The sequence below is a fragment of the Lissotriton vulgaris genome, chromosome 10, assembly GCF_964263255.1.
Source record: "Lissotriton vulgaris chromosome 10, aLisVul1.2, whole genome shotgun sequence".
Classification (NCBI taxonomy): domain Eukaryota; kingdom Metazoa; phylum Chordata; class Amphibia; order Caudata; family Salamandridae; genus Lissotriton; species Lissotriton vulgaris.
Window position 1 is genome coordinate 288,210,082 of NC_141698.1, and position 24,623 is coordinate 288,234,704.

At 49.7% G+C, this 24,623-nt stretch overlaps 1 protein-coding gene across 2 annotated transcripts in view; it reads left to right on the forward strand.

Annotated features, from left to right (window-relative positions):
- The window catches only part of LOC147685146 (uncharacterized), a 693,800-nt gene that overhangs the window by 150,497 nt on the left and 518,680 nt on the right, over positions 1–24,623 (forward strand). The window lies entirely within an intron of this gene.

The following is a 24,623-nucleotide window of genomic DNA, read 5'->3' on the forward strand; positions in this document are numbered from 1 at the left end:
CCCACCTATACTTAGGGGGCAGTGTATTCTTACCTTGCCTCCTTATATCTTTTTTTATTTTTTTTATTTTACCTTTTTAGGTCAAGCCTAGCATAGTACGCATGCGCACCTATAGGAGATGACCTTTAGAAATTGGGCTGCTCTTTTCCATACACTCGTGCTTGTGGCGTCATCCACCTTGCGGGAGCGAGCAGCGGCGCGCAGGGGCCATCTGTTTCCAATTAGCGCGGCTGCGCGCGCTTTACTCTCACTCCCCTACCTGTGTGCCTTTCATTGTGCCGTTGTGCACATTCATTTTACTGCGCATGTTCCCTAATCCCACTCTCACAACCGGGAGATGCATTTAATTTGGGGCAAAGTGTCAGGACAGATGTCGAAATACCAGAACTGTTTTTGCAAATGCAGGATATTTGGCGACCCTGTGTTTAGTTTAGCTGCAGAGTGTTAATAAACACCTTCTGTATACAGATGTTTCCTTCTGGTATTTTAAGTTTTCCCAGAGGAATCGCTTTATTGGAGCGTGGGGTGGGCAATGGGTCCAGTGGGTCTGATCTCGCCCGAGAGTGAGGTCACTACTAAGCGCAAATGTGTGGGTTTCTCTCAGTGGGTTTATGTGCGGCATGCCAGTTATGTGCTCCCTACCACAACATGTGCTCCCTTGTCCGAGTTTATTGTGACAGAAGTACTGTGTCAGCATCGTGCTGGTCACAAAGGCGCGATGCTGTGTGGTGTCACACTTCACTGCAAGATTTAGTTGAGCCACATTCACCTCAATTACTGTCCTCCTGGGTTTTCCAGCCCCCCCTTACCCCTACCACAGAAATCAGTGTATTATATGGTTCAGCTTAAATGTGTTTTTTTTGCCCTATAGTAAGTTTAACTCTGCCTCGTATGAGGATTTGTTTAGATGTTCGTCCTCTGCTGATGTCAATGTATTACCTGCATAAGGGTACCCGCTGTCCCAGTACAGATGTCTACCTGTCCCAATGTCTGTATACTCCTTGGCATAGTGAGGGTGTTTCCCATCCTCATGTGGCATTGCCTCCGTGTTTTTGATCCCAATTTTTTTGTGTCATCCCATCAGTGTGTACCTATTCACAATACTCCCTTTGTCAGACAGTTCCCAGTGCCAATGTATTCTTGGTACTAGCGTAGGGTTCATGACCTATGGCTCGAATCTCCCAGGTCAGTGTTTCTCTTTCTGCAGGTTTTCATGCTAACATGCTCCCTTTCCCAGTGCCGTACTTGTTAAGTGTACTACCGGCCTACTTCAGTCATTTTGTGAGTGTATTCACTGCCCCAAGCATATCTCCTATCTAGGCAACACCAGATTGGCATCACTTCCCCGGTTGCCATTGCCAGGGGCTCAAATGTCTGTCTTGCTCCCCCTTGCAGTGGAATTGTAGGCTTGCCGTAGCATTAGTTTATTTGCCTGTGTTGGTGTGTTCTCTTCCTCAGCACCAGTCTCCGACTCCATGTATTCACTGTCTTGGTGTAAATGTTCCTACAGGAGTTTCTCCTGACCCCTGATTAGTGTATTTTCTGACTTGATCTGAACGTGCCTGGCATCTTGCTGAGTTTTTCTGTACCACTTTTGGCTCTCTGGGAATAGTGGTGTTTCTGTGTGCATGGATGTCGTTCCCATTGTCAGTGTGTTGCCTTTCTCAGTGTAGCTTTATTCCAAGCCCCGTCGTAGTTCTTTTTCTTTCCATTGTGTCAGTAAAATAGCAGAGTCACGATTTTTGTATTTATCTACTGGTAACTCTCAAAATAATCACTTTGCTATTCAAATTTAAGGTATCACTACATACAACATATAGAATACGCACTGCAATTTTCTTTTTTTTAAATGAATGAAAAAGGAATAGACTTTCCTTTATCAGCCACAAAATTTTAATTTTATCAAGATTAATAATGAATCTTACTTGGTGGTTTATCAACTTTTACAATTTAGGTTTGAGAATAGAGGACTATTAAGCTGCTAGCTCTGGCTGAACACTTATAAGGACCCTAAGGCGAGACCTATTGGCTATGCCAGTGCCTGTTTTCTAGAGCCCAGAGTCCTAAGATGGCTGCGACCACATAGTTGTTGATGTGGTGGCAGCTTTCAGATCTCATCTTGAGATCTCTTGGCTCCGCGAAGTGAAATTTCTACATCTTGGTAGCTTTAATATCTTAAAAACTACTGAACGGATTTACACCAAATCACAAAAAGCACACTTTCTGCACCAAGAACTACCTTTATTCCAAATTTGGTGCAATCCATTCAGCCGTTTGTGTTGTAGCTCTGTCTTCATTTCTTATGGAATTTTTGGGGGGGGTTTGTGTGTGTATAAATACATATGTATGTATATGTGTATTTATGTATGCATGTGTATGTATTATGTGTACATGTGATAATGTATATATGTGATGTGTATAAGTATGTGATATGTGTGATGTGTGTGTGTGTGTGTGTATATATATATATATATATATATATATATATATATATATATATATATATATATATATACATGTATGTGTATATGTATAATTGTATGTGTATGTATGTGTGTATGTATATGTTTTCTCTGTTCGCCTCTTGCATAAATCGCCGCCTCCAAAGCTAGAGTTGCTTCATCCGCACAGACCCCACGAGACCTGGGTTTCTACAATATTCACTTTTTTTACAAGAAGAATGACGAAGCCATGTGCGGTTCCTCATATTTTTATTGGCGGCCGCTACCAGGCGCGTTTCGACTGCGTAGCAGTCTTGGTCACTGATAACAAAATAATAGAAGGCTGTCATTTTTAAATTCTACTTCCGGGTTAACACGTGACATTCTTCAAACTACAAAACCACTGCTAGTGAAGACAGACTAGTTGTTCCAAACTACAGGAATCACATGCCACGTTGTAATGTACAGAAACATCTTGTCTTGTCCTAACTGCAGGCTCTGTAGGATTTGGTGTCTTTGACTGCTTTGGTAAACAGTCTAGCCTGCTGGAAGCACTTTCTTTTTGGCTTCTGATTAGACCCCTGGTTTGTTTTGGTATTGCAGAAGCATCTTGTAACACCCAAATAATTCCTAAAATTCATAATCATTTAATACCACATATTATTTCAAGTTCTTTAAAAGCGAAGTTTTTTCATTAACACATTACATAAGTTTATCGACATCTCATTATTCCAACACACTGTTATTGAATTCTGCCCAAGTGGGCTTTCATGATGTCATTGCATAACTTATGCGGTAACAACAAAATAATTCATTTGTGTACATTTAATTAACACTCCAAAATGTCGCATGAAGTTATAGGGTTTATGAAAAACCCTAGCCTCACACAAACTGTAGCAAATGTATTCTGCATGAGAGTGGTGTGGGTGTAGTATGTAGCAGGTTGTACATTTTGGAGTACACTGTCTCAAATATATTACTAAAGCATTTTGAAGTAGCGGACTGTCATTTACAGTCAGCACTTTTTCATTAAAATGACCCCTGAATTTGCATAGATATACATTTTTACTGATAAAATTATCTAGCACACAAATGTGTGTAAATAGTGTTTCAGTGAATATTTATCATTTGCCCATCACCAAGCAAAAATGTCTTGATTTGCTTTGTTCCTATTAAAATCTTTGTTTCCATCACACTTGAGAATTTCAAACCATTTACTCTAATTTTACTTTCCTAACTGCTGATATATTCTGAAAATATTGAAAAGTTAATTTATTGGTACTTAAACTAAGTTATGTTGCAAAAAAGAGACATCTTGCAGCCTTTCCTTTCACATTCCCTGTCCCTTAGCACAAATCTCATACTTTGATGTAATGACTCTTTTCACTTTGCAGACGTACAAAGAAAAGTAAATTCCAATCACCATGTTAAGAGATAAGAGAATAAGTAGCGTTTTTTCAGAAAACTTAGCCGGACACATGAGCTCTGTCTTTGAAGCTCAGCAAATGTGATCAGATAAATAAAAAACGTAAAGCCATCTTTATTTATTGATCTTTGGTGACCCACTAGTGGGTCGCACCCCACAATTTGGGAAACGGTTATCTAGAAGATATTGCACAATTTGGGGCAATGTCAGGTGGACCTGATTATCTCTTTCTTGGACCACCAACTGCCACGCTTATTCAGCTGGATGACGAATCCTATGGCTGAAGAGTCGGAACTTTGAGTATGCGTTCGTGCCCTTCTTGATGATCAAGAGTCTTACAAGGCATGTCAGAAGGCAGAAAGAGATTGTTTTGAAAGTAGGGGACCCCTATATAAGAATGCACTAGCTATACATAGGGAATAATTACTGGTTTGGAAAGGTCTATAGCCAGTGAATTTACTAAATAAACCTAACTAGATAAATACAACTCTAATTATTGGCCCCTACACAAAGACTTTTCACCAACTACGTGAATAGGTTTTTCAGTTTTATTATTCAAAGATATACATTTTTTTTATATATATAGCAGTTTTTAAAAAAATAAATATAAGCTCTATAGATACAGTTTGATATATTTCTTAATAATTCAATATTTTTGTGACATTATTTTCAAAAATTCATAAAAAACATTACAAACGCACAATGAGCATAAGACAAGAAAGACGATGGAGGGAAAGCGGTAGATAAACACACTACGCGCGTTTCGGCTTGGCAGCCTTCATCAGGTGACCCGTCTTTTGCAATATGTAGCCCAAGATGTGATGAGAACTGGCATAAAAACATATAATTCGTCAGAGCCTCGTGTCCCAAATATCGATGTTTGTAACATATATGGTGAGTCACACGATAAGGGTGTAGGAAGAAAGCGTCCTTAAATATAAGATGCAGGTGGATAGAAAAAGCTCCTCGGATATTTATGATGCCTCATGATGGAAAAGGCACAACGTATATAGAAAGAGAGCCTAGAATATAGGCAGCAAATCTGAATCAAGAATCACTTAGTCAACCGGGGGCCAGAGGGTTGCTCACATTGGATGTTACGGTTTATCTGATGCTTATTTAGATCTGGCGGGATATGGCCCTCGTGGCGTTGGGTGCTCTGTAAGAACCGGCGTCTGGCTTCAGTCGAAGTAAACCGTAACATCCAATGTGAGCAACCCTCTGGCCCCCGGCTGACAAAGTGATTCTTGATTCAGATTTGCTGCCTATATTCTAGGCTCTTTCTATATATGTTGTGCCTTTTCCATCATGAGGCATCATAAATATCCAAGGAGCTTTTTCTATCCACCTGCATCTTATATTTAAGAACGCTTTCTTCCTACACCCTTATCGTGTGACTCACCATATATGTTACAAACATCGATATTTGGGACACGAGGCTCTGACGAATTATATGTTTTTATGCCAGTTCTCCTCACATCTTGGGCTACATATTGCAAAAGACGGGTCAACTGATGAAGGCTGCCAAGCCGAAACGCGCGTAGTGTGTTTATCTACCGCTTTGCCTCCATCGTCTTTCTTGTCTTATGCTCATTGTGTGTTTGTTATATGCTTTTTATGAATTTTTGAAAATGTCACAAAAATATTGAATTAAGAAATATATCAAACTATCTATAGAGCTTATATTTATTTTTAAAAAACTGCTATATATATATATCTATATATATATATATATATATATATATATGTGTATATATATATATATAATATATATATATATAATATATATCTTTGAATAATAAAACTGAAAAACCTATTCACGTAGTTGGTGAAAAGTCTTTGTGTAGTGGGCCATAAATTAGAGTTGTATTTATCTAGTTAGGTTTATCAAGAAGGCAGAAAGAGACCCTTATCCATTTGGAGCATGCATGTGTAGTTTCCAGGTCTCGTACAATTTTGTGGGAATTTCTGATATTTCTTCCCCAGTGTCAGAACTTTCTGGGGGACACACATGGCAGTTTACACCTTTTGCCCCTGGAAAGAACACTCTGGTTGATAGCATGAAGGATTAATGAAGAAGATCGGATATCACTGGGACTTTTGGGCAAGCTTCACTCTTCATCAGAAGGGAATGGACTAATTCCACAGTCGAGCATTACGGTCCAGCATGCCACAGATGGTCATGTTAGTCTCTGGAAATGTATTTGTATGCCTTTGGGGCAGATATAGTACATACTGGAAAGTTTCTGTCTGAAGCTGTGACCAGCGGTCTGGCGTACCGGAACACCAATTTCTAAAGATCAGCAGTTTCAGCAGATCACATGCCTTGTGGTGTAGTACCGGTAGGGAAACATCCAATGATGTGTAAGCTACTCAGAGGAGCCAGACTATCCGTACCCTGTAACCCTTTTAGACGCATCTTTGGTACGAAACATGGCGCAACGTCTTTTGAAGTCATGGCAAGGTAACCAGTTAATTTGCAGTATGGAAGTCTCTGGTAAATTGGCAATGCTTTTATGACCGATACTATGTAGAAGCACTAGATCTCTTGGTTAGGGTTCTCACTAAAATGATAATTACGCACTTATATAGCGCACGACTACCCGGAGGCATCTTGGCGCTTGTACGAATACCGCCGAGGAACCCTTCCTGGCCTTTCCCTGTGAGGAGCCCACTCCTGGGCACCCCCAAGGTGAAGTCAGGCATCCTCAGCGTTGTTGGGGCCGTTGTAGATATTAAGCAAGCTATTACCCAGAGGTGCAGAATGGGGCTCATGATCAGAATAGGTACCGAGGCGAGAATTATCAGGTCCGAGGAAATTTAGCCCGAGACCCGCCGAGGCGGGAATTGAACCCCGGCCAGACTACTGCATCCGGGTCTGCCGCTCTAACCATTGAGCCACACTACACATTTACAGTATCCTGAAGTACCAAGTCAAATACTAGAACGGTCCGTTATCCGGTTTTCGCAAACAATCCAAAATTCTGTGAGGTTCGGTGGCAGAATGACAGAGGAGTTCAGACCACCAGGCAACTGATGATTGACAATAAGAAACCATCTAGTATGCAGTGTAATTTCCAATGATAACAAGGTGGTTTTGATGGGTCAAGAGCAAAGTAGGCATTGACACTTTCTTTATTGTAGCACATTCAACAAGAGAGCTGTGGCATTCTAAACATTTTTTTTTCTGGAGATTCTTGGAAAATATTTGCTCCTCAAATAATACATTTAAAAAACGTATTTTAAATCTGTGTTTGGGGTAGCATCAATTGTAGTCAGAAAGCTTTACACTTGTATAATCTAAACCTCTGGTCCTGATATAGAATGTAAAATATCCATGCTGTCATGAAGGTAAGTTTACATTCTATTAAATACTTAGAAGTAATAATTATCCCACCTTAATATCATAAAGCCACCTTCGTACTACCCATAACTGACATTATTAATCATATAGGATAAGATTTTTTCAGTGGATTGTTGCTGTGCATATGTTAAACAGGAATAGTTATTGATTTGATTGAATTGTCTCTTGCCCTATGGAAGGGGTCAGTGAAGTCTCAAATGTTGCTCTCCAAAAGGAACAGAGCAGAAACAAGACTACCAATAAATGGACAAGAATTAGGAGTGCACGCTTATGCATGAAGAAGAGGACTGTTTTATAGGGATTGACAAAATGTTGATTGGACTGTTTGTTTTGAGGCCTTCGATGATTGTAGACTTTATATTGTTATTGCATTGTTTTGTTAATTGGGCTTCTTCGAAGATGAAAGGCTCCATGTCCTTAAAATAATTGAATCTTTCCTTCACAACTTCTAGGAAATTGTAAATTTCTGATAAGTCACATCAGCAATACTTAATGTAACTACTGAGACTTTGAAATGAGAATATTAGTTTAACAACTACATGTCTGCACATCTAATTTCTTTTTTTTTTTTTTCAAATTTATTTTATTGGGTGCATGAGCTATAGTACACAAAACATTGCAAAAGATACGTAATAGGCATGTAAGGCATCTAGGCAAAAAGATATGCAATGTCCAGCAATCACATGTTTGATACTTGGCAGTTAGCGAGGTTAAAACGCAGTACTGATAGTTCGAACACTTTTTTAAATGTGATAACAAAATTAGAAGCAAAAAATACCCCAACGTCCGCCCCCTCCCGCCTCTCCGACCCTCCACTCAGCTCCCACTCCCCTCAGTGTGCCAGGCATGTGGGACAAGCATCGTTATGGTCGCGTAGAAGTCGATAACATCATTCAGGTGACTTTGCAGGGTCATTTATGGACGCTGTGAGTCGTAAAATGCGTAGGTATTTAGGACATGTGATCTCGTTGAACTCCTTGGACAGCAGGGAGAGGATCGGGAGCCATACTTTCCGGTATGCAGCCGTGGAATGTGTAAGTGTGGCGTGAATGCGTTCCATGCCCAGAGTAAACCATATTTTATGTAGCCATCCCGTGTGAGTGGGTTTGGTGGTAGAGCCCCACAGGGACAGGATATGATGTTTCAGCCTGCATGGCAACCCCCATCTGGCGATCCTTCTGAGACTTTAGGGGGAAAGTGAGTGCGTTGGGTAGGCCCAGGAGGGTGTATGCTGGGAATCTAGGGATTTCAGTGTCAAATGTGGAGTCGATCTCGTCCAAGACAGCCTTCCAGTACTCCTGGACTTCGCGGCAGTCCCAGAGGAGGTGAGTTAGGGTGCCCAGTTTCCCGCAGCACCTCCAGCAAAGCACGCTTCGTGTGGGATTACCCTTGTTGAGCAGGACCGGCGTGAGATGCCAATATATGGCCAGTTTTGTCGCCGCTTCCCTGGATGCAGTGTTGCGGGAGGTGTGGGCGGCTCTGTAGTGGATGGACCGCCATTCCTGGGATGATAGGGCCCTCCCAAGCTCTGCCTCCCCTCTTTTTTGGCCTGCTGACTTTCCCAATGTTTGAGTGGGGGTGATCAGTTTGTCTGTTATGAGATGTTTGTCTGAGTGTTTCGTCACCAGCCACCTCTCAAAGGCAGTCATGGGCCTACCAACCAGGGGTTCAACGTCAGGGTGGGTAAGCCAGTGTCTGAGCTGAAAGTATTGAAACTGCTGAGGAGACGTCACGTCATAGCTTTGGGTAATGTCCTGAAGAGAAAGGAAACCCTGCAAGTCAAGGAGGTGACCAGCGGAGAAGCTACTGACATCTCGCCATTGTGCGAAGGCCCTGCGGGAACTCTGGGTTGTCCAGAACAGTCGTGAGAGGGGAGGGGAAGGTGGTGAGTCCTCTTTTGACCCCGACCGCGTTCCAGACCTGCATGACAGTGCGGGTGATAGGGGACTTTAGGAGGTATCGTGGCCGGTGTTGCATGAGAAGGAAAGGGACCCTACATAGGGGGGGTGCCTGCCATTGCCCTGTCCTGGAATAACCAGCGCTTTTCGGACTCTGACCTAAACCACTCCACCAGGTTTCTGAGCTGCGCAATGATAAATAAACAAGGAGAATCCTACTACCAGTGTGAAAGGGAAGAGGAAAAAAAAGAGGGAAAAAAAAGGGGGGGACACACAGTGTTGTGTAAAATACCCCTCACACACCAACAGGCCCCTTGGTGTCATGCTTCATCATCGGGGTCTTCGCACCCCGCTAAGGGAATGCGGCACGCTTCGACCTGCGACTACGCGGGAGCGTTGACAAATCAGACTATGTGTGGTGTGTGTTGAGTGCAAGTGAAAGGAACTAGATGTGAGCCTGGAAGTATTGCAACAAGTTGGGGACACCCAATCCTCCTTCATCCGGGCTTCGGTAGGCTAGGTGTTTATGTAAACGCGCCCGTTTACCCTCTCATATGAAGTGATGTATGGCGGCCTGGAGAGCCTGGATGGTCCCGGCAGGGGGGAACACCGGCAAAGTCTGGAAAAGGTACAGAATTTTAGGCAAGATCAACATCTTGATCGCTGCAACGCGGCCTAGCAGGGAGAGCAGCTGTTTAGCCCATCGTGCAAAGTCGGAACGGATCCGGGAGGATAAGGCTGCATAATTGAAAGTTAAGGTGGATGCCGTGGAAACAGTGAGCGTGATGCCCAGGTATGGAAGGTGTGTCGCCGATGGGATTCCGCCATCATAGGCAGGTGGGTTGATATGCGTTTGGGCGTTTTTGCCCAAGGGTAAGATAAGGGATTTCCCTTTGTTGATTTTAAAGCCGGAGACTGCCCCGAAGGCCTCCAATTCTCTCAGAAGGGCGGGGACAGAGCTGTCCGGGTGATCCAGGGCGGCGATGAAGTCGTCGGCATACAGACCTATCACATGGGGCTCCCGACCAAAGGTCATCCCTCGGATGGTGGGATTATCGCGGATTTTTTGCACTAGAGGTTCGATATAGAGAGCAAATAAAAGGGGCGAGAGGGGGCACCCCTGCCTCGTGCCTCTCTGAATCTCAAACGGGTCGGAGCGCAGACCTCCTATGTGAATGCTGGCTTGGGGACGGTGGTAGCAGCTTGCGATCCAGGCCTGAAAGCGATCCCCCACCCGGAAGCGCTGAAGGACCTGCTGAAGACAGAGCCAGTCTACTCAATCGAACGCTTTTTCTGCGTCGATAGCTAGTAATGCGGAGTCTGAATTCTGGCAGTGGGCTTTATTAATCATGTGAAGAATACGCTTAGTTTTATCGCTGCATTGGCGATTTGGGACAAAGCCGGACTGATAAGGCTCCAGGATCCCGGGCAGGCACGGCCCCAAGCGTGCAGCTAAAATTCCCGTAAAGATCTTTAGGTCTAGGTTGAGGAGTGATATGGGGCGGAATGCAGGGCAGCTGGTAGGTTTTTTGCCCGGTTTAGGTAGCACAATGATCTCGGCTGCCAACATGTCCGGAGGAATAGAACTCGGCCCCTCAAAGGAGTTGAAGAGCCGGGTAAGGACCGGGGCCAACAGCTGGCTGAAAGTTTTAGAAAACCAGGCGGAGAATCCGTCTGGTCCCGGGGCTTTAAGAGGGCGGAGGCGGGAGATAGCGGCCAGGACTTCGTCCAGGCAGATAGGGGCGTCCAAGGAGTTAGCATTGTCCTGAGACAACTCAGTTATATTTGCAGACGCTAGATAGGCATGGACGGCTTCCGGCGAGACCGAGTCTGCCCCGTACAGTGTAGCATAGAACGTTCTGAACGCTTCCGCAATCCGGGCCTCACCCGAAACATCCAGACCAGACCCATCTGTTAGATTGGTGATCTGGGAGCGTTGAGTCTTCGCCCTCAGGGCACTAGCAAGGAGGCGTCTCGTTTTATTCCCCCCGACGTAGTATGAATGGCGAAGGCGCAGAGCTGCAAACTCCGCCCGGTCGGTGTCTAGGCTGGCCAATTGAGCCCTGGCAGCCTTCAATTGTTGCCATACTCTTGGGGCGCTAGTGCGGCTGTGGACCCGCTCAAGTTCAGAAACCTGGACCGTGAGGTCGTCCCTTTTCGCTTTGCGGTCTTTGGCTTCCGCAGCCGCGATGGCAATGAGCTCACCTCGAGCTACCACCTTCAAGGCCCCCCACAGGGCAGTCACCGGGGTCCCAGGAGTGTCATTTATGGTCAAGTAGTCAGTGAGGCGTGTATGTAGTTGCTTGATGACATCCGGCCTTTGTAGTAGGGTCTCGCGCAGCCTCCACGTACCAGACTGGCGATTGGACCTAGGGACCTGTATTGTCATTTCTACAGCGTCGTGGTCAGACAACGCCGCCGGAGTAATGGCTATGTCTTTAAGGATGGAGAGCAGTACAGAGGAGCCAAGGAAGTGGTCCAGCCTGGCGTAAGTATGATGGACGTGTGAGTAGAACGTGTATTGTGATGTAGTAGGGTGGGAGAATCTCCATAGGTCCACCAGACCTGTGTCATGTAACCAATCCCTGCCTGCAGCTGTTATGGCACCCGTAGCTCAATATCGGTGACCCGATCTGTCCATAGTTAAGTCCATTACTAAGTTAAGGTCCCCCCCAATAAGTATAGGTGAGTTAAGGGATTGAAGAGATTCAGAAGCAGCTTGTTTCAGAAAGGCCTCTTGGCCAGAATTCGGGGCGTATAGTGAGGCAATCGTGAGGCGCTGTCACCCAATAAGGAAAGTGTATGCTAGCAATCTGCCCTTGATCTCTCCCACCCTGTCCTCCACGCAGCCGCGGAAGCCTCTGGATACCAATATGGCAACACCTGCCTTCTTAGTCGGGAGCGAGGAGAAAAACTGCTGGGGGAAAGCGCGCAAACGCATTCTATGCCAATCATAGAGTAGGAGGTGGGTTTCTTGTAGTAAGCATATGTCGGCCCCAGAGTTTTCTAAGAATGAGATCACAGCCCTACGCTTAATCGGATTGTTCAGGCCCTTGACATTGAGTCAATACCTTCAGACTGGGTTCCGTCATGGGGGGGCGCCAAGACCTCGAGCTATGTAAGTCCAGACGCCCTGTCGCAGCCCATGATGAATCGAAGATCGGATTAGTCCCGAAAGGTTCCCTGGCACACTGGGTCCCCCCCTCAACCCCTTCCCCTGCCCAAGTCCCAACCACCCCCCCACAAACACCCCAAGAACACCCAGTGCCCCCCTCCTCCACCCTGAACCTGCCCCTTCCCTCCCTACCCCAACGCTCCAACTCTCAACCCAACATCCTCTGCCCAGAACCCCAACATGTAGAGCTGGATGATCGGTACCCAACGCCCCCCCTCCCCCCCCAATCCCCAAATCAGAAAAAGGTATAGTCCCAGCCCTGTTAGTTTCTGCAGGGCCGTGGAAAAGTTACTTGTAGGGGTCATCTCCAACGGCGGCCATCCCGGCCCCCCGTTCGTCCCCCGCCTAACACTTGGTCAGAGTGTGTGCTGTGGGTAATCTCTCCATTGAGTGCGACCGTTAGTCAGGAGGTGAAGTGTCTCGAGCTATTTCAGCTACCGCAGCTACCGCTGTTGCTCTTTCCTGCGTGATAACTGAAGCGGCGGGTTTTAACCGATGCGTCGGATCTCCTGCGGCCCACTGTTTGCCACCCACCTCTAGAGGGTCCTTGTGACGGTTTAGGCATCGGGTCGTCATTGTCCATCTCCAGACCCAGAAGAGCGCAAGTGTCCTTGAGGGAGCGCATTTGGTGCAGGGAGCCATTCCATTTAAAAATCAGTCAGAACGGGTGGCCCCATGAATACAGGGTTTCCTGTTGTCGTAAGAAATCCCTAGCTATTTTGAATTCCTTCCTTTTTTGAAGGGTGATGGCCGAAAGGTCTTGATACAAGGCAACTGGGTGACCTTTAAAGTGGAGGGGCTGTGCACGTCGAGCCTCCTTAAGGATCCTTTCTTTGAGGGGGAAGTCTGGGAGAAAGGCCAAGATGTCCGGTGGTGGGGCAGATGCTCTCCGAGGGAGTCCGACCCTGTGTGCTCGGTCGATGCAGATGTTGAAGTCAGCGGATTCACCTAAGATGTCTCTGAAAAGATCTTGCAAGTAGCCCGTGATGTCCGACCCATTCCGTTTTCTGAGGAACTCCCCGGACCCGTATGTTGTTGCGACGGTAACGGTTTTCGAGGTCTTCCGCATGAGCCTGGAGGTTCGCCTGTTGATCAGTGAGTCGCAAGATCTCCTGTTGGAGCTGTACTATCTCATCACTTCTGGTTTGGTCAGCTTCTTCAATAGCGACCACTCTCTCCCCGAGGCCTTACACGTCTCGCCGGAGCTCCCGGACCTCTCCCGCCACCTCTTGTTTCAAGGATTTAAAGTCCTCCCTGAGGGAGTTAAACAGCGACTCCAGGAAGGATTTGGTAATGGGCACTTGATCGTCGGGCACGTCTGGCGGGGACCCTGTGATCTTCGGGGAAGGTGGGTCCTTGCTGGGCCGAGGCTGAGATTTGGCTAACATCTCCGGGAGCGTCTGGTTCCCTTTTTTCCCTCGTTGGCCCGCCATGCCCCGCGCTACCGGGACGGCCGGGGAAAGCGTGGCGTCTTTACGTCCCTGGGTGAAGAGCCGACCACGCTGCAGGAGGGGTGGTGTTCTGCTCCCTCCACTGGGACGTCCGTGGGCGGCGACCTCCTGCTCTTCCACACCAACTGGGGTTGCCTGGAGTTTATTGATTTTCAGATGCAATGGCTTTGTGTAGGGCCTGGAATTTACAGGGGACGCCTATGCTTCAGGTTTGTCTGCAGGTGGCTTGTTTGTATATCTCAACCTTAGTGTGCGAGTTAATAGAGGGGGGGGGGGTCTTAGGCCGCCCAATGGGGCACCGTGGTGAGGTAGGTTCTCCCTACAAATAGCGGTCCATGCATGTAGATGGCCTCGGAGTCCACACAGCCCTCTCCCACTCAGTAGCTAGTGCCCAACTGTGTAGTGACCACACTGGGGGTCGCCGCACCGCGCCGACGATTCCCAGCAGGGCGCAGCCGCCCGACCCAGCTTGTCCGTTCCCCAGAAGCTCGATTATGCTCCCAGAGTCTCTCCCACAGCCCCCTTCTCCGCTCTCCTCACCTCCGGCACTGATGTCGCTGGCTCCTCCACCGCTCCCCGCTGCCGGTTCTGTTCGCCAGCTCCCCGCGTCGCCATCCCAAGTGGGCGCGGGGGAGTGACCTCCTCTCTATGGCCTTTGTCCTTCAGGCCTCTGTGGGAGGGCCCCCTGCGTTCGCAGCTACCGGCAGCCTCTTGTCACCGGTGTCTCGGGGGTTTTCACTTGTAGGCCTCAGAGCCGGGGCCTAGATCTCTGGGTCCCCGGCCGAGTCCCCCCACGCCTCCGGTCGGGCCGGGCCGGCCCCTCAGCGTCATGGATGCTGGCTCACGGGGCTCTGTGGGGGCCGCTGCCCACCTGCAGCCCCAGCTCTCCGTATCGGGCCATCCCGGCCACCAGCAAGGCCGTCTTTCTGCTCTCGGCGCCGCTGAAGACCACGCCCAGGCCTCAAAGCCGGGGTCTCAAGTTTCGCGCTTCCCGTCCGGGCCGCTCCTCATCCCCGGTCGGGTCGCGGTGAGCGCCAGCAGCGCCAAGCCTGGGGCTCCCGGCTAGTCGAGTGTTGTGGGCTGTTTCAGCAGCTTCCGCGGGCAACCGCCCCCGCCGTCAGGTCGTTGGTGCAGGAATAAGAGGCCCGCCGGGCGATCGGCTGCATCAGGTGGCCGCCATTGCAGGAGAGCGCAGTCGGGTCGGCCCAGCCCCAGAGAGCCACTCAATCGAAGTAGGCGCCTTGGCGGCACCCCGGGCACCACAGTAGCTGTCAGCCTCCGATATCAGGGGTATTTCAGGGGTTTGGAGAGATGAGGCTGTGCATTTAAGGGCTTTCGGTGAGTTTCAGGACGGGGAGCCGCAGAGACCCACGTCCGACTAGGTTGCCATCTTGGACACGCCCCCCATCTAATTTCTTTTAAACATTTTAGAACATAGTAAATGATTGACTAAAGGCCCCTTTTATTACTTGTTATAATGTTTGCTTCTTTCTGTGGTATTCTTCAGTCATTCTACACTACAGTGGTCTTTTATTCTATAGAACGTTTTTCGTCCAATTTGGTGTAAACTGATCTGAAAGAAACAGGTTAGTATTAGATTCCTTACCTTAGAATATCCCCAGGCGTCAGACTGGATCCGGAAACTTTTGCGTAGCCGTACCCTTGCGCGTCGGAAGGCGTCGTCTGCGGCTCCGCGTCTGGCGTCGGCGTCGTTGGCGCTGGGATGACGTCGCCGGACTACTTAGACGGCGCCCTCGCGCGCTAACGTCAGTTCTTCTTTTTTCCGTGCCAGCAAGCGCCGATCCGGAAAAAGTAGTACCCATGGTCACTTTTTGACTAACTTTTTCGATCATTTTTGATCATCTTTCGAAGTCACTCGACTCCGACGGTGCCGGTACGGATGCCTGGGTTCAAACCCTGCGTTGATTGTAACCGACTGATGTCTGTTACCGACCCCCCCCCTTCGCCGGTGCCTTTACTGTCTGGGCCCCGACCACGACGAGAAGTCCTGCTCCGACTGCCGGGTCCTGACGTCCAAAGCTAGACGGGAGCAGTCCCGCAAGCGACTCGAGCTCCGGCAGTGGCCCCCGTGCCGCTCGAGGTCCCGGTCCGGAAGGAGGTCTATGGACCGGGTGCGGGCCGGAGTCACCACAGTTCCGGGAGTCGTCATCAGTCTATGGGCTCTAAGTCCTCAGGTAAGAGGTACAAGAAGTCGAAGAGGCAACATCGCTCTTCTGACACCCCCCGACTCTCGCGCGACACAGCCGGGGGTTCGGGCGACACCGCCCACGCGGCTCCGCCGGAGCCGTCGCGGCCTGCTCCATACCCGGCAGTCCCTGAGCAGAACGCTACGCCGGAGGAGATCGAGGCCTTCCTCATGGCCATGAGGTCGCTCACTCCTCTGTCTGGTTCCGCGGCGCCTTCGGGCCAAGCGGCCCAGACTGGTTCCCCACGCGGAGCGGGTGCTTTGGCCCCGGCGGCGACTTCGGTCCCGACGCCGCAGGGTCCCGTTGGATCCGGTTCCGGATCCAGGTCGTCGCCGGTCGACCTTATGACCTCGCCAACGGGGGCCCCCCCAGGGTGTCGCCTCCGACCCCGTTCCAGGACGATGTCGACCCCGGTCCTACTCTCTATTCAGGTCGGGCGCCGGAGCGGCGCCGTATTCGGCACCGCTAGGAGATTTTTACTTCTACGATCCGGCCCCATCCTTTGACCCTGAGTTTCAGGAGATGGGTGGCGAGGAGGATTGGGAGGAGTCCGAGTACCCTCTGGCACGTGAGTGCCAGTTTCTCAGGACTGGGCAGGTGAGCTAGAGGAGGTCAGTGGTCTGGACACCTCCCCAGACACTGTTTTGTCTCCCCTCCTACCGTGGCTACGGAGGAGGGTGCTGCCTACAGTGTGGTGCTGACAGGGGCTGCCACGGCCTTGGGTCTTGTGCTCCCCCGTCAGGGCTGTGAGGACTAACCTCCTCACTGAGGTCCTTAAACCTCAGGCATGCTCGGCTGAGCCTCTGCTGCCGTTTAATGAGGCCTTGTCAGACGTTCTTCTGGGCACTTGGATCAAGCCCGCTACAGGTTCGCCTGTAGATGGGAACGTGGCCAGGCGCCACCGTCCGGCTCCGGTCGACCCTTGCTTCCTGTCCACCCACCCCACCCACGAGAGCCTGGTCATCCAGGCCTCTAACTCCTAGACCGCATTCCCGAGGGCTCCCCCCGATCGGGCATCCAATAGGTACGAACAGTATGGTAAAAAGATGTTCTCCTCCATTAGTTTGGGGTTGCGGTCAGTCAACACTGCGTGCCTTTTGGGCCGTTACACCCACTCTCTGTGGGACATGGTCGCAGACGTGCTGCCACAATGTCCATAGGGTCCGGACTAAACTCACCCAAGCCCTTGTAAGGGGTCGAGATGCGGCACGGTATCCCATCTGGTGTGGGCTGGATACCACAGACTCGCTGGGCAGAGCGATGGCAACGACTGTGGCAATTCGTCGCCACGCCTGGTTGAGGTCCGCCAACTTTTCGGCTGATGTCCAAAACACACTTATGGACATGCCATTTGATGGCCGTCGCCTTTTTGGCGACATGGCAGACAGTGCGCTTGAGCGCTTTAAGAACTCCAGGGCTACGACCAAGTCCTTGGTCCTCTCAGCCCCGCGCCAGTTACCTTTCGCTCCTTTCGTGGCCAAGGAAGGGGCGCCCCCACACGTCCTGCCAGCCACGGCCCGCAGACTAACATCCAGCGAGGTGGCGGACGTGGTTACTGCCTTGGCGGCGGTCGGGGACAACGGCGAGGTCAGTCCACACCTACCCCTGCAGCATCCGCCTCAAAACCCTCCTAGTCCGAGCTTTCAGGCCCATGTGACGCCAGTGGGGGGCAGGGTTCGCCATCACCTCCTCCACTGGCGCACTGTCACATCAGACAGGTGGGTGCTGCAAATCATCCGAAAAGTCTACTCCCTCCCCTTCGAGTCAACCCCTCCAGCCATGCCACAGCAGTACCACCGCGTATCGGGGGATCACTTGAGTCTTCTGCAAGAAGTTACAGCCCTCCTGGCCAAGGGGGCCATTGAGCGCGTTCCTGGGCCAGAAGTAGGGTGTGGTTGTTACTCCCACTACTTTCTGGTTCCCAAGAAGGGCAAAGGGGGCCTACGCCCTATCTTGGACCTGCGGAACGTCAACTGCTTCCTACGGAAGGAGAAGTTGAAGATACTGACACTGGCTCAGATCCTAGCTGCCCTGGACCCTGGAGACTGGATGGTAGCGTTGGACTTGCAGGACGCTTATTTTCATATCCCCGTCCTGCCGGCGTTACCTGCCGTTCACGGTAGGCCACAAGCACTTTCAGTTTACCGTGCTCCCCTTCGGCCTTACCAGCGCCCCACGGGTGTTCACAAAAGTGATGGCGGTGGTCGCAGCTCATCTGCGCAGGTTAGGGGTTTCAGTCTTCCCCCTACCTCGACGACTGGTTGTTGAAGGCGGGCTCGCCCCAGATAGTCGTCAGCCACCTCCAGACTACGGCCGACCTCCTGCACCTGCTGGGGTTCTCCATCAATGTGCCGAAGTCACACCTGTTTCCCTCTCAGAAGCTCCTCTTCATCGGAGCGGTTCTAGACTTGGCGCACTTTCGGGTTTATCCTCCCGAACAGCGGGTTCAGGATATTCATGCTCTGATTCTGATCTTTCAGTCGTTATCCTGAGTTTTGGTCAGGTTGACGCTGCTGCTTCTGGGGCTGATGGCCTCCTGCAACCTTCTGGTGCATCACGCCCGATGGCGGATGCGGGCTCTGCAGTGGGACCTGAAGTTTCAGTGGGCCCAGCATCAGGGCAACTTGTCCGACCATGTCTTGATCTCGGAGGGCACTGCATGACAGTTGCAGTGGTGGCTCACGGACCGCGATTGTGTCGGCGGCAGATCCCTCTCCCTACCCCAACCGGAGCACGTAGTTGTGACGGACGCATCCCTCCAGGGCTGGGGGGACACATGGAGAGGCGGAGATCAGAGGCCTCTGGTCTCCAGTGGAGTCCCGGCTCCACATCAACCTTCTGGAGCTGCGGGCGATCCGGCTTGCACTGAAGGCATTCCTCCCCTCTGTCCAGGGGAGTGTAGTGCAGGTGTTCACGGACAACACCACCGCCATGTGGTACTGCAACAAACAGGGCGGGGTGGGGTCGTGGACCCTATGCCAGGAGGCTCGGAACATCAGGGCGTGACCCTGGTGGTTCATCACCTGGCAGGTTCCCTGAACGCCAGGGCAGACGAACCCAGTCGTCGGTGCATGATGGATCACGAATGGCGTCCGAAACTGGACGGCGCAAGGCCTCTTTCAGCAGTGAGGAGAGCTTTGGTTAAATTTATTCGCCACACAAGAGAATGTGCAATGTCATCAGTTCTGCGCGTTGGAATTTCCAAGGCGGCACTCGCTCGGAGACGCTTTTCGTCGCGGTGGGAGCTGCGGTCTGTTGTACGCCTTTCCGCCTATACCACTTCTGCCCAGAGTGCTGAAGAAAGTCAGACGCTTCTGGGGCCAAGTTATTCTTGTGGCTCCGGACTGGGCATGAAGATACTGGTATCCCGAGCTACTCAGCATGTCTGTCGATCCCCCGATTTGTCTGCCTCTTCAGGAGGACCTTCTGTCGTAGCAGCAGGGGATGGTCCTCAACCCGAACCTGTCTAGTCTCTACTTACATGCGTGGAGATTGAGCGGCAGCAGTTGAGGCCATTTGACTTGCCTCCTGAAGTCTGTAATGTCATTCTGGCAGCCAGGAGTCCCTCCACAAAATCGGTAGACGCCTGCAGGTGGAACACATTTGTGGCATGGTGCACAGCAAAGGCTGTGGATCCCCTTTCTGCCCCTTTTTGAGGTTCTCCTCTTTCTTCTCTCTTGCCCAGCAGGGCTCTGCTCTGGGCACTATCAAGGGCTACCTCTCTGCTATTTCCACCTTCTTAAGGCTCCCTGATCAGCCCTCTTTGTTCAAGTCCCCAGTTGTAAATAGGTTTTTGAAGGGCATCACTCATATGTTTCCTCCTATTCCTTTCGTGATGCCTCAATGGGACTTGAACCTTGTTCTGACCTATCTGATGTGCGCTCCTTTCGAGCCACTTCATAACTGTCCTCATCGTCTCCTTACTCTGAAGACTGCGTTCCTGGTTGCCATCACCTCTGCCAGGAGGATGAGTGAGCTCCAGACTCTTTCCTCTAAACCTCCCTTCCTTTCTGTCCATTCGGACAAAGTTGTGTTGCGGACGCGATCCTCTTTCCTGCTCAAAGTAGTCACAGCCTTCCACATCGGGCAGTTCATCACCTTGCCTACCTTCTTTCCGCCTCCGCATCCCTCGAAAGAGGAAGAGATGCTCCATCGTCTGGACCCAAAACATGCACTCTCATTCTATTTGGATCGCACACGCCAGTTCCGGTTGGATGAACAACTCTTTGTTGGTTACGTTGGCGCTAAGAAAGGTTGGGCGGTGCACAAGCGGACCATCTCTCGGTGGGTCATGTTGTGCATCAAGGTATGCTACTCTTTGGATAAAAAGGAACCTCCTGTTGGGATGAGGGCCCATTCCACTCGGGCCACGGCAGCTACTACTGCCCTGGGCCTTGGAGTCCCCTTGCAGGACATCTGTCAGGCAGCTACGTGGGCCTCGCTGCACACGTTTGCAAGACACTACGGCCTGGACAGCCAAGTCCGGAGAGATGGCTTTTTTGGCCGTTCCATTCTCCAGGACTTTCTGGTGTGATTATTGGTTCACAGACCCACCATCGGGGTTGGTATTGCTGAGGTACATATTCTAAGGTAAGGAATCTAATACTAACCGGTTTCTTTCAGATGCACAAGTTACTTACCTTAGGTAATGATATATCTGTAAGAAACAGTACTTGGTATTAGATTCCTTACCGCCCCACCCATCCTCCCCGTTCTGTGAACCGATATCTAGGGTTAAGGTCATCCCCTTTCAGGGCCCTAGTTTCATGGCACCAGTGTTGGTTTTTATCATGGCTCTGCGTTTTTGGCATGGAAAAGCTATGTGTAAGAACTGACGTCAGTGCGTGAGGGCGGCGTCTAAGTACTCCGGCGACGTCATCCCTGCGCCAACTACGCTGACGGACGCGGAGCCGCAGACGACACCTATCGACGCGCAAGGGTACTGCTACTCAAAAGTTTCCGGATCCAATCTGACACCTGGGGATATTCTAAGGTAAGGAATCTAATACTAACTACTGTTTCTTACAGATATATCGTTACCGAAGGTAAGTAACTTGTGCATTTGGTTTAATATGCCAGTGTATTTGTTTTTACTTTACAACTGGTTCTCTGTATTTGCTCCTCAATGAAGATCATGGGCTCAAAATGCATAGGTGCTCTAAATTAAGCTCTATCATAATCCATTTATGTGTTGAAGCCTCAACATTTTGGACATATTAATGCAATATGATCAGAAACAGAGCGTAACTTAGTGAGGATCTTGAATATTTGATTTATGTAAATGAAGCAACTTTGTTTTTGTTGAAATTTTTATTCAGGTGGAGTTACTATTACACCAATTTTATGTGGTGTCTGAGCCATTATTGCTTGCCACCTTTTTTGGGCATGATTAGAGGGTTTCACCGACTGTAAGTTGGCCTGATATGCAATGCTCACTATTCTAGTGATCACTATGTATCATTCCAGACGACCCTTATTGATGATTGGTTGTAAGTCAACCTTATAGACCAGCTATCCTAGTAGCATGGACAAGAGCAGTCTTTAGGCTAAACTCTAGAGGGCGTGTTGAGGCCAGCTGTTATACCATCACATATACCCCTTGAACAACAAGTGAAAGGACACCATTCAAGTTGTTATGAAAATAAAAGGATATTTATTTATAACAAGTCTACCCTGAACTCTTTATGAGTCTGGGAGCTAAGCACATAACAAAACTCTTAAGAAAATAAGTTGCACAATTTACACAAATGCCCGAGGGGCACGAAAAACCCTATACTACAAAAGTGGAATGCGAAATCCTAGCAGGTAAGTAACTAGATCCAGAGGCTTCAGGATCGCTAGGACTACACTACTGAACCTTCAGGTTAGGAGCAGGAGGCCTAGGGAGATCGGGTGCAGAGTGTGCACTCTCACGCGGGATGCGGGACAAAGTCTATGGATGCTAGATTTCGTAAAGTTAGTGTTATCGGACGAATCAGACTAGTTAGGCTGAAAACAAAAAAGGATCTGGACACTTAGATAGTGAACCTACGTTGGAGCACCGAAATGCTCGAGTTACCTAGCCCAGGGGCTGCGGCTGCATAGGGTTCAAAAGACGTCGGGAATCCTCGTTACAGTCTATGGAGCCTGAAAGAAGAAGTTGCTAGCAGGCGACCAGTGATGAAGTTCGATGTGATCCAAGCCTGGATCGATGATGGAGACGACCTGAAAGCAGAGGGGACTCAGTTCTTAATCACTAGCCAGTGATCAGATGGGCACCAGGATGGCACTGGATGAAGTCACCTCGACCAGGTGAGTGGGCGACGCTGGGCTCTACAGTCTCTCGGACCAGGAGGCGTTGTCGGCGACCAGGATGGAGGTGCGAGCTGTCCCACGAAGGTGTCTGCTGTCGGCGATGCTGGACCCAGGATTGGGGCAACAAACCTTGGCAAAGGCAAGCCCACGCGGTGGACTCAAGATGGCGTCTGGAGTGGACCAGGAGGGTCCGGGGTGCTCCTCTGTTGGAGGGGAGCAAGGGCCAGTCTGGAGCAACCAGACCAGCGATGGAAGTGTCGTGGTTCGTCAGGAGGGCCTCAAGCCAGCAGGCAAGTAGCCGGACAACGCGGTGAGCAGCAAAGAGCAGAAGGGCCCCACGCAGATCTCGTGGATGCTGGGGGGCTGGACTTCGGTGCTGGAGCTGCTCAGGGTTAGGGCTTCTCAAACCCCAAAGCACTCACTCGAGGATCCCTCGGCGGTCGTGCTGGATAAGCGTTGTGCAGTTTTGAAGATGGCCGGTCCCTTCAGGTCTCGTCACACCCACAAATCTCAGCTGGGCTGATGATGTAGGTAGAGGTCAGAGGTGCCAGGGAATCCGGGTCTCGTCGAGCTGGGCAGTCTTTATCCGGAGGATGGACTTGCAGCAAACCGCATGCGCTTAGATGGTGCCTGCTGGTGCAGGGTGGCTACTCCTTAGCCACAAGGGAGAGTCTTCAGAAAGGTTCAAGAGTTCTTTCGTGGAAAGTCGTCAAGATTCAGAATTATCTAATTTGGGAAGGGGGCCCGCTCCTACCTTTATACTAAAGAAAGGAGCTGGCACGCGACTAGGTCCTGCCCATGGGTGGGACCAGGAAGGGGGGTGGTTACACCCCTCTCCCTTTGTCCGGACTTTCCCCAGCTCAGGGGCTGGTGTGCCCCTGGAACTGGTTCAAGCCGGCATATGCACAGTGAGCACCGGGGTGCCACTTGCAGTCACCTTCCTCTCAGCCCTGCCTACCTGGGATACACAAAACCCTGTCTGGGATGGTGCTAGCACCGCCCCTGACAGGAAACCCTTTGTCCAAGCTCTCCTCGCTGGAAGGACTCCCAGCAGCAGGAGGTCAGACTTGTGTCTGTGGTGGCAGCATCCATTTTGTGATGCTGAGGCTCGAGTTAGCTTTAACCGGGGTTCACAGTTACATACATGTCGTGTCCCTCTAGAAGGGTGGAATGCTAACCCCGTCGCCAGAATTGGCGAGGAGTTAGTATTCCAATTCGTATGACACCTTACTCGACATGTTTTGATAAAGCGATACCAAAGTTGGCAAATAACCGCGAGGATTATAATGCCCTTAAGAGTATATGGTACGCGTTATCATGGAACAGCTATTAGGACTTGGTTCCGCAAGCTGCAAACGGGCTCAGCTCATGCCAGAGCACCATCTCACATAATTCCAAGCACTCTGCCTTCAGGATTGTTAAGGCCTGCCAAAGGAGTGACTGATAGGAATACATGTGTCCATTTTAGGGTTAGATATAGGTATACTATATCTAAAGCAAAGGGTGATTACACCACCTTGCCCCAGCTGTCGTGCAGCCAGTTGTGTCAGATTTAGATGGCCAGCCAGGGGTGACATAATACATGCTGCAGCCCCTGGTAGGCCCTGGGTACACCTATGCCCTGGGTACAGGGACTGATAAGGTGGCCCAGTACCAATTGGTATATGCACCTAAGGTACACGTGTCAAGTTAGAGAGAGAACAGCTAGGCTGTGGGTCTGATTAGCAGGCCTACTGCCAGGGAAGTCGTAAACCAGTGAAGCAAAAAGCAAAAATCTGGGGTGATCATAGGATTGCAGACCCTACTCTCCTACACCGACCAGATAAGCTAATCTGGAAGCACACACAAAGCAATATTAGGTTAAGCAATACTAATTTGAGTAGCACAGATGTCACATTAGGTTTGAAGTCATAGGGAACTTAATAGGTTATTATATTTTAATTGAACTATTGGTTTTAATAGAAGGTAATTAGAATACATTGAAAGATGTATTATTCATCCTAAAAGAGTAGACCGCAAGACAAGCAGTGCCCCCTTCATATGGCAGAACACTGCTGAAGGGCCTGAGCTGAACATGTTAATGGACCCTCTGGAAAAGAGTTGCAATGACCCATGAAACCCTATTTTTGGTGTGACATTTTAGCCTATTATGGGGGATAACCAAGCTTTTCTACTGTGCTCATCTACTGTGCTATCTTCAGTGACGCATCTAATATGAGAATCCTAGATGCTCTGTTATTAATCATATCTGATAGTACAGCAGGTAATTATCTGGAGCAGAATCCACAAATTGTTTTTCCATTAGTTTGTACACCATAGTCCTAAAAAACTCAGACGTAGGCTTCTTGGTGTTTAATTTTCACGCGT